Here is a 10,295-nt window from a genome sequence, read left to right as displayed (position 1 = left end):
ACACATTCTGGTGTGGTTTTAGTTCTTTTCAGCTCCTTAGTACATCTAGCTATAACTCAACTCCTGCTGTATATTTCAGTGGATCTCATTAATCTGGATATTCCCTCCATGGGTCTATATTGTAGCTCATTCCTGGTGACTCTTGTCAAGGACCTTCCCCAAAAAGCCCTCCACAGGGGAGTTCTACCCATTGTAAGGAGGAGGGAGAAGGAGAATCTCACGGACCCTGGATCTGCCTTTCATCGCTCCTTTAGCATCCTGTCTCCTTTTCCAGTTCTATGGCCTTTAGCGATAATCTTCCAGGCCTCCTCTTGGGCCACTCCATCACACCCTAGTTTAAAGGGGACTGAGTCCTTATCAAGACTGGCAGAGGAAAGGAGGTCCTCTCGGAGCATTGACAATATAAAGGGAACATGTACATTCAGGGATCGATGCAGACGGGGCCAGCTTAAAATCAAAATATCTTGTACAACAGGATTCACTGTCAAAGCACCTGAATACAGTCAGTCAGTCTCCTCCGGCTGTACTGGAGAAGCTTCCGGGCTCTCAGCTCCCATCTGAGGACCCCCCTCTCACAACCACTTATTTAATAACAGCACTTGGGCTGTTTAATATTTGATTTGATTTCTGTTTTATGGTGTTTTTAACTGAACTGTATTTTAATTGCCTTTTCAGCCCTTGCGCCTGGTTGGGGAGAGGCAGCTTTATAAATGAAATTATTATTGTTATTACTTTCTTTCTTTCTGCCATTTCTTAATCAAATTACAATTGATTCTCTCCAAACATAAGCCCCCAATCCTCTTGTGGAAGTGACAGAAAACAGCAAGTGATGAGTAAGAAGACTGAGGTTTTTAATTTAACCAAGGATAAGATTTGTCACCGTGATTAAACCTTGGTGGAGGTTAGAAAACAGAATGTGAATAGGAAATTGTGACTAAGTTAGACTTACTGTCTGGGTATGCCTCCTTCTCTCCCCTCTCCCCCCAGCCCACTCAAGGCAAAGCAAAGCCCACGGTCTGAAGCCAGATCATTTTATGCAAATTACTTCATTCTTCTTGTCCATGGCAAGGATGGCACTAGGCTACATGTCAGCAAAAACAAAACAAAAAAAAAAATACTACTTCAGGGAACTCTTTATGTAAATCCATCTCCTCCTCCATCCAAACTGGATCAGAGTCACTTAACACAAAATGGAGACTATATGGTACTATGGAAAAGCCATTAGATTTGGAATTAGTCAATAACAAGCATTAATGAAGCATCTACTGCATACCAGCCATTATGCAAAGACAGAAATGAAAAAAGTCCCTGCCCTCTAGGAATCATATTTTTGTGAGGACAATTTAAACCCGTGGCCCCAAATTAAGTAACTGTGGGGTCTGCACTTGGGGTCAAGAAAGCCCTGAATTCAGATCCTGCTTCAGATAATCGATAGCTCTCTGACCTTCAGTAAGTCATTTAATCTCTTGGTGTCTATTTAAGCCTTCTCTGAAAAAAAGGGGAATAAATAATACCTGTGTACTGATTTCCCAAGATAGACTCAAATGAGATCATTTATGTAAAAAATTTCAATCATTATATAAATAGTAAATCTATAAGATCATAGCTTTTGATCCATAAGCAACCTTGAATGATCAATCAATCAATTAAAAAGTCTTTATTAAGTGCCTATTCCATGCCAATTACTACTCTAAATGAACTTGCTCTCCATTGGGAGAGATAGCTAGTATTAAAATATATACAGCACAACTATAAAGTGAATAAGCACAAATATATTCAAAGCAGTTAGATGGGAAGACACTGGCAGGAGGAGGAATCAGGAAAAATATCAGAAAGAAAATCGTACTCGAGCAATGTCTTAATGAAAGTGGACTCTAGACAGGTGGGAGTGAGAAGGGAGGTTATTTCAGGCATGTGGAGGGATATATGTGAGCAACAGAGAGAAGGCCACTTTGGCAGAATCATGGAAAGCCAGAGGGGGAGTGATAGGTTGTTAGGCCTAAGCTTGGTAGGGTTGTGACTTAAACAAAGCAATTTGTATTGATCCTAAAGGTAATAAGATGCAGAGGAAGTTGATTGAGTAGGGAAGTCACATGGCCAACTTGTCCTTTAAGGAAAATTACTTTGAAAGCAATTTGTAAAATGAATTGTAAAGACCTGAGGCAAGGAGGCCAATTAAAAGGTTACTGCAATAATCTAGGCAGGAGGTGATGCGGGCCTGAATTTGGATGGTAACTATGTGAGTAGAAAGGAATAGTATGAGAGAGGTGTAAGGAATAGAGAAACAGTAAGACTGGATTTGTTGAATGAGGAGTTTAGGATCAGGCTAATGTTATAAGCCTGGGAGACTGGAGGGATGATGGCACCTTCTGCAGAAATTGGGATGTCCGGAAAATGGGGGGGAGGGGGTTAGGAGGAAAGATAATGAATTGAGTTTAAAATCTCTTCATGTCATCCACCTTGAAATAATTTGAGGGTGTTATATAGACTTGCGCAGAGTCTGCGTAAGAAAAGATGGTTATATCTATGGGAGCTGATGAGGGAGTAATAGAGGGAGACAAGAAAAGGGTCTCAAATAAAATGTTGGGAAATCGTGGGTGAGATGGATGATGAGCCCTCAGAGGAGACTGAGAAGGAGCAGTCTTACAATGAGAAGAGCTAGGAGAGGAGAGAAGAGAATAAGACCAGAGAATGATGAGAGCACCCAGGAGATGGTCACCAGTGTCAAATGCATTAGATAAATCAAGAAGAATGAAGCCTATGAAAAGACCAAAAGATTAATTAATTAATCAATTAAGACATCATTGGTAAATTTCAAAAAAGTAATTTGAGTTGGGTGATGAGCCTGAGAGCCAGATGGCAAGGGGCTGAGAAATGAGTGAGAGGAAAAGAAGTATAATCTATGAGTGTAAGGAATTTTTTAAAGATATTTGTCTGAGAAAGGGATCAGGGGATGGTGGTATCTTGTCAAAGTTGTTTGTTTGTTTTTTTAAGGATGGAAGAGATGGGCATGTCCCAGGACAGTACAGACAGAAACAATTAAGAGAGAAAGACTGGAGACTTGAGAGAGAAGGAAAATGATTGTGGACACAATCTGCTGGAGAAGCTAGGAGGGGAGGGGATCAAGTACATCTGTAGAAAAGTTGGCCTTGGAAAAGAGAGGTGCCACCTCTTGCTCAGAGACTGGCAGAAGGAGGAGAGAGGAAGGGTATGTGAGATAAGAAGACAGGAGATGGAAGGAAAGCTCCAAAAGAATGACCCCAAGTTGTTTGGCCTGTCACTACCTTGGGCTGTTTTATAATACCTTAACTTGCAGCATCTTCATTGATCAAGAGTTTCTACACCTGTGAAATCACAGATCCAGTCCCAAAAACACCCACCCTGTCAACCAACATTGGTTGTTTTGTTCAATCATGTCCAACCCTTCATGTACCCTTTTTGGGGGTTTTCTTGGCAAAGATGCTAGAATGACTGGCCATTTTCTTTTCCAGCTCATTTGACAGACAAGGAAACTGAGGCAAACAGGGTGAAGTGACATGCCCAGTCACAGAGCCAGTAAGTGTCTGAGGCTGGATTTGAACTTAGGTCTTTTTTATTCTAGGCCCAGTACTCCCATCTCACTGCCCTAACCAACATTTAGCCCTTAAAGATTTGAAAGATGCTTCACCTACATTCTCTCATAGGAACAAATAGTAACTTTAAAAATAGATATGATAGATTATTATCATCATATTTTATTTTATATTTGAGGAAACTGAGGCTCAAGCACTTCACACAACTCATGTTCAAATAGCTAATAAATATCAGAAGTAGAATTTCCTTCAAATCTAGCCTGGTAAGAAGAAGGTCAATCCCATTTGGAGCCCCATCATCTGATCTGACATTTAGACCTGGGAGGGACAATCTCCTTGTTTTGTAGATGAGGAAGGTAAGTGAATGTTCTAGGTTTTTTTCAGCTAGTGTCTAAAGTAGAATTGGAATTCAGGTCTTACTATCTCCAAGACTAGCACTCTTTTATTTCTTAAACCTAATTCTTAAAAAAAAAAAGAAAGGTTCTGATATCGGGGAGCCTCTTCCCTTTGAGATACATGGGCAAATAAGCTTCCTTATATCCAGCTGGCTAGTTCCACCCCACCGCTGTATTGGTATGAGGCCAGGTGGTGCCCCAGAAGCAAAGGGACCTTCTAAGATTCTGAGCCCTTTCTCTTATTACCTTGTATGGCTATGGGTCGCAAGCACATTCCAGAGGTTGATTTGGGGGCAGCTCTCAAAAACAGTGGGGGAGCCTCACTGGGTGCACATGTCATTTGTTGACCCCTGGCTAATCTACTACAGACAGGTTCACAAGCCATTTTCCCCTCTCTTCATTGAATCCTAGTAGTCTAACAATCTGCAGGGTTTGCACAAAGAAAGCTTCCCTAAAGAAGGTTTTTCATGGTTTAGAGACTTTCTAATCAATTTTTTTGTTGTTAGAAGCAAAATGTGTTGACTTTTCACATGTTCTCTCTGCCCTCCCCTCCTCCTCTCACAGCTATTTTCCTGTTATTGATTGTCTAATACCTAAGTTTGGGAGCCCTTCATTCCCCCATCTGCCATTTTGTTAGCCATAATTCTGGCCCTGATTTCAGTAGTTATTTCCTTAGCTATCAGTTGTCCAATCATGAATGATATTATGACTGAGCAGGAAGATTTTCAAAGAACTAGCTGCATAGCCTAGCACAGGATGACATGTCCAAGAAAGGTTTGGAAGAAGGATGACATGAGCCAGGTCAGCTCTAAATTTTCTTTCTGCTTCTCTACCTCCTTCACAGCACTAATAAGAATGTCTGACCCTCTCTAATCGACTAGCAGGAGATAGAAAGAGAAGCTAGGAGCATGATACATTGGCAGTCAATGGAAGAAGGGGGAGAGTAGGACTATGTTCTTTATTTTCTTCCCTTTTTTATGAGCAAAAAAAAAATCTGTTTTTGTTCTCCCACTCCCATTGAAAAAGAAAAGGAAAACAGAAGTCTTGTAACAAATATGCACAGTCAAGCAAAACAAATTCCTGAATTGGCCACATCCAAAAAAGATGTCTTATTCTACTACAATCTGAGTCCATCCCCTTCTCTGTAGGTTGGAGGATTACCACCTATTAGTTTCAAGGCATTTCCTTAAGAACTTTGTAAATATTTTCACAAAAACCTGGGAAGTAGGTGCTGTTATTCCATTTTAGAGATAAGGAAATAGAGGCAGACAGAAATTTTATTTGACACACAGCTTGGGAGTGTCAGAGGTTAGATTTGAACTCAGGTCTTTCTGACTTCTTGCCCAGCATTCTTTCCACTGAGCCATTCAGCTGTCTCATGATCAATCTCCCATCATTGCCACAGATTCCAGTTCTTAAGTCTCTCAACATTATTTGTCTTCAAGATGTTGTTAGCGTCTAAATTTTTCTGCTGGTTTTAAATTGAGGGAGGGTAGTTTTAAGAGCCAGGATTCAAAACTGTTTTGGAGGGTTCTCTGGTGGTTAGGAGAGACCCTTGGCCCTGAATGTCCAGCAATTTTTCTGAGGGGGCTTCTTTCCATACCTTCTCAGGCACACTGGCACACTTGAGGGACCCCCTCTCAGGACAGCTCTGCTACACTTTGGGACCCCCTCTCAGGAGCAACTCCACACTTAGGGGGCCTCTGCATAAGATGAAAGTCTTCTTGCTCCTGAGAGATCCCAGACTCAGAGCTGCTCTTTTCTAGTGAGGGAAGATGAAGCAGAGAGAGCCAAGGACTCCTCAATTCCTGCCATCTTCCTAATTCAGGTATTGATAGATAAAATGGATTAGAAAAGGCCTGCTCTCCTTTTTAAAGTATTTAATAGCTTTATTAACACCAAAAAGGCACAAGTTTCAAGCCTTGTATTTGCCCCTTTGTTTATCTTCTCTGACATGTGTGATGTGGGAAGTTCAGAGACCGCTTTCTCTGTAGGAGAGGTAACCCAGAGACATCCCTAGTGATCCAGGGCAACACCATGGCTATGGTGGTGCAGGTTTGGATCCCTGATACCAGGGAGTCTGAGGCTGGTGGAGGGACTGAGCTGCAATGGTCAAAGCTGGTCAGGAGTATGGAGATGCCAGGCTGCCCAAGGAAAGGTTATGTGGTCCAGACAAGAAATGGAGCCTACCAAAGCTCTCAGATCAAGAGAATCAGGCCCATGAGGGTCCACTTCACTTCCAAATTAGGCAAGGTAGGGAAAAAGTCAGCACTCCATCACTCAGAGACCACCACCTTGGTGTGTCAGGTGTGTTGTTTCCCAGCAATTGGTCGGTTGGCCAGGCAGGATGATCTCATCAGGCTGCTAACATGCCAGTCTCTGAATTAAGGTGTTTCCCTGTTAACTTCCTTTGGAGGCAAAGGCCTGGAATTCAAATCTTGTCTTTTCTACCTGGGGTAAATCAACTTCTCTGACTCCAAAGTTCCTCCTCTGTAGAATGTGGAGGTTGGCCTAGCTGACTTCTAAGGTCTCTTCCCGCTCTGGATAAACATGGCTAATATTTATAGAACATTTGCAATGTTATAGACACTATACTAAGTCTTTCCTTTGATCCTTCCAAATATAATCTCCATTTACACAGATGAGGAAACTGAGGCAAACAAGTTAAGTGATTTGCTGAGGACACCTGGCTAGTAAGTGCTTGATGTCAAAGCCTCCTTCCTTGTGGCCTGGCTCTTTATCCAGGCACTACTTACTGACCTTATATACTCCCCTGCTTACATATATGGCATGGACAAAAGAAAGCAAGGTAACTTGGGAGAAAGGGAAGCAGAAGTTTCACATAGAAAGTGAGGCTTCAGCTGCATCCTTTGGGGATTTTGAAAAGTGGGAGTGAGGAAGGTGTGCATTACAGGGACAGGGGAGAGCTTTCCAGTGCCAGATGAAGCAAGGATGAAGAATGGATAGACAAAAGCCAGAGTGATTGGACTGTGATGTATATCAAGTGAAGGAATGTAATAATGATGATGATGCTTGTCCTTCATTGTCAAAGAAGACCAATCATGGGGGGGGGGGATGCCATGACAAGCACATAGCAGGATTTGAGTGAGGGGACTGTGCTAAGTCACCAGCCTCAGTTTCTCCTCCAGGACCATCTGGATCCAGTGGCCAGATGTGAATCAGGGTGACTGAGATGTCCTGGATGCGAGGCAGTCAGGGCTAAGTGACTTGCCCAAGGTCATACAGCTGGAGGAAAGGCTGGCAAGGTTGATTGGTTGTAAAGCCTTTAAACACTAAGCAGAGTTTATATTTACTCCTAGAGATAACTGGGAGCCACTGGAGTTTGTTGAGTGGAAAGTAACATCTTCAGACCCATGTCCTAAGATCACTTTGGATTTAAAATGATGGAGCCTTGGGTCAGGAAAACCATTTAGGGCCGGAATCTTGAGGTGTGCTAATGAGGGCCTGGTCTAGTCTGGGCTAGGTGAGTTAAACCTCACAGTGACCACTTTTGGAGGCTGCCCTTTATGGGGTTTGCTGCATGATCCCAGATATTCTCTCTCTCTTCACCCAACAGCTGGCAGTAAGCATCCTCTGCCCCCCCCAGCCTTCCCCTAGCTGCCCACATGGACACCTTGCCCTCCCCTCCACTGAGCCTCAGAAGGCTTCAACATCCCCGAGCTGATGTATAGACATCAGTTAGAGTCAGCCCCTTCATCTCTTGTCTTGTTTCCCTCATATTCACAAATGTCTCCCCCTCCCCTCTCCCCCTCACTTTTTTTTATTCTTTCTAGGGGCGATGACTGACAGATTAATATATGTCTAGCTACACGTCTCAGAAATCAAAAGGACGCTGCTGTCAGAATCGCTTGTCAGAAAATGAGATTCTGTGCAGTTGTCATTTGCTGAGGATTGCAGACTTTCAGAGATAAGGTTTCATTTAATGAGTGTAAAAAGCCTCCTTTAAAAGAGAGAGGGAGAGAAGGTGGTGGAGAGAGAGAGAGAGAGAGAGAGAGAGAGAGAGAGAGAGAGAGAGAGAGAGAGAGAGAGATGAGAGAGGTGATGATTTTTTTTTCCTGGTGTCAGCCAAGTTCTTTATCACCTCCCTGGATCCTTCACTAGCCTGGTTACCACTGATAATGGCCGTGTGGACTGGTCTGGCTCTTGAGCTTCAAAAGCGGGTGACTCGGTACCCGCTTTTAACTCTCTTTGGATGCTCCAAGCCCTATCTCCTTAGGGAAGAGGGAGGAAAGCCTGTGCTGGAGGGCTTCAAGACAGCCCCCTGAAAGCAACCCACATAAAGGAAAGCAGAGTCACATTTCCCGACAAACTATAAAGAATCCACAGTGGATTTCTGTGAGATACAGAGCTTGTCAGACAAGTGAGGGGTAACTAATGAGGAACAGAGCTGGATCCCATTGCAACCAATTGTGTTTTGTTATGGAAAATATTTATCAAGTTCTTTTGCATTTGTTGATTCTCTTAAAAGTGACACTGTAAGAGCTGATAGTTTCCCTCCGACACATTTCTGGCAGGTAATTTCTCTCCTAGTTATCTGCCTGCCTGCTGCATCTCAGGTAGGGCCCTCCTCCATGGAAAGGCTACAAATTAATCATTTTTTCCTTCATCATGGAAATAATCAACTCTCCTAAATCAGCTCTTTCCTACTGGGGCAAACCAAAGATTGGGATATGTTATTGCTGAAACGGTACTATGGAAGGAAGAGTGTGTTCACCTACCCAACAAATATCAAAAGGTGTCTTTCTAGCAACCCCCAGTTCCCCTCTTTTTTAACCCTATAAAGTTTGAAATGCAATTAAATGATCTTCACATTGGAATTAGAGGAACCTGAGAGACCATCTCTATTTTACATATGAAAAAACCGAGGTTTATGCCCAAAGTAACCAAAAGCTAATGTAGTAGAGGTAGGATTTGAACCCAGGTCTACTTGCAAATTCCCCCTTTCTTTCATTCTCTTCATTTGATATGAGTGACTTTTATAACCACAAAGAAAGTGTGATTGACTGTATCCAGAGAATCACAGAGACTTAGGTCTTTTTCCTTGAGCTATAAAGTAGATGGATACTCTAACCCACATGGACATTAGGAAATAAGAAGGCATTTACAGTGTGACAGGCACTCTGCTAAGTGTGAGAGACAAAAATAAAAATGAAGCAGTCCTTGCCTGCAAAGAGCTCACTTTCTTTTGGAGAGACAACATATTCATAATGTAACATTATCCAAAAATACAAAATAAGCAAGCTGGGCAGGAAGCAAATTATAAGAAACACTAATAAATGAATGAATAGGTGAATCACAAATGAATGAGTAAAGGAATAATGAATGAGTGAATGAATGAATGAATGAATGAATGAGTAGTCAGATTAACGAACAGTAAAGTATTAAGCAAAGAATAAAATTACTTTAGGACTCAGTCAGAGGCTGCTAATTATAAAAATTAAGATGTTTATTTGAACTTAAAGAGATGAAATTTGGGAATCTACTTAAAATAATAATAGATTGTACTCTCCTTGAGGCCAGGGCAGTTCCATCTTTGTCTTAGTGACTGTAGTTTCTAGTCTTGTGATTGGCACCTAATGTTGATTGAATAAAATTGAATTGAGAGAAGGGAGAGAATTAGGGTTGGGGGGGATTCAGAGTGGGTATAGCAGGAAGGGGTTTGGGGCCTGAGATGATGATGATGATGATGATGATGATGATGATGATGATAATAACTGCTATTTATTGTCACTTTAAGGTTTGAAAGCTCTTTACAAATAGTTTCTCATTTAGATATCATTTTGAGGCAAATTACATTAAGAAAAAATTCTTTTCCTTTAGATCCCAGGATATTTGATATAATACTGCCCCCAAAATGAAAGTATTAAAAGTTGAATATAGCCTTTGTCTCCCATGTTGAAGATATGCCCTGCTGAGGACAAACGTGTCTTTGCAATAAATAGGCTCTTTCCAAAGAAGTGTTCGTGTTCCAGAATCCCTTCCCTTTCAGTCCAATCCAAGCTATTTAGTTTTTTGTGTTGAGTTGTGTTTTTTTTTAATTTGATTTTTGGGAAATCAGAAATCACTCAATGACTTCCTGATGTTCTCTGCATATTCCCTTGGCCAGAAGTGGCCAGATAAAGGCCAGGCCAGGCTTAGAATGTGGCAGCATTCAGGGATTCTGCTTCCAGGTTTTCATGTTCTTTTCTTAAATTTCTTCCCCCGTAGATTGCAGATGAAAGGATTTGTGATGACGCACACTCAGCCCCGCTTTGGGCTTTTCTTTTCAAAGTGCAACATGTGTGTTTACAATACAAAGCTGAAAAAT

At 41.9% G+C, this 10,295-nt stretch overlaps 1 protein-coding gene across 5 annotated transcripts in view; it reads left to right on the top strand.

Moving 5' to 3' along the window:
- AUTS2 (activator of transcription and developmental regulator AUTS2) overlaps positions 1-10,295 on the top strand; it is a 1,198,592-nt gene that overhangs the window by 1,058,609 nt on the left and 129,688 nt on the right. The window lies entirely within an intron of this gene.

The sequence above is a fragment of the Macrotis lagotis genome, chromosome 5 (assembly GCF_037893015.1).
Source record: "Macrotis lagotis isolate mMagLag1 chromosome 5, bilby.v1.9.chrom.fasta, whole genome shotgun sequence".
NCBI classification, from domain to species: domain Eukaryota; kingdom Metazoa; phylum Chordata; class Mammalia; order Peramelemorphia; family Peramelidae; genus Macrotis; species Macrotis lagotis.
This window is presented reverse-complemented; position numbering and strand designations above follow the sequence as displayed.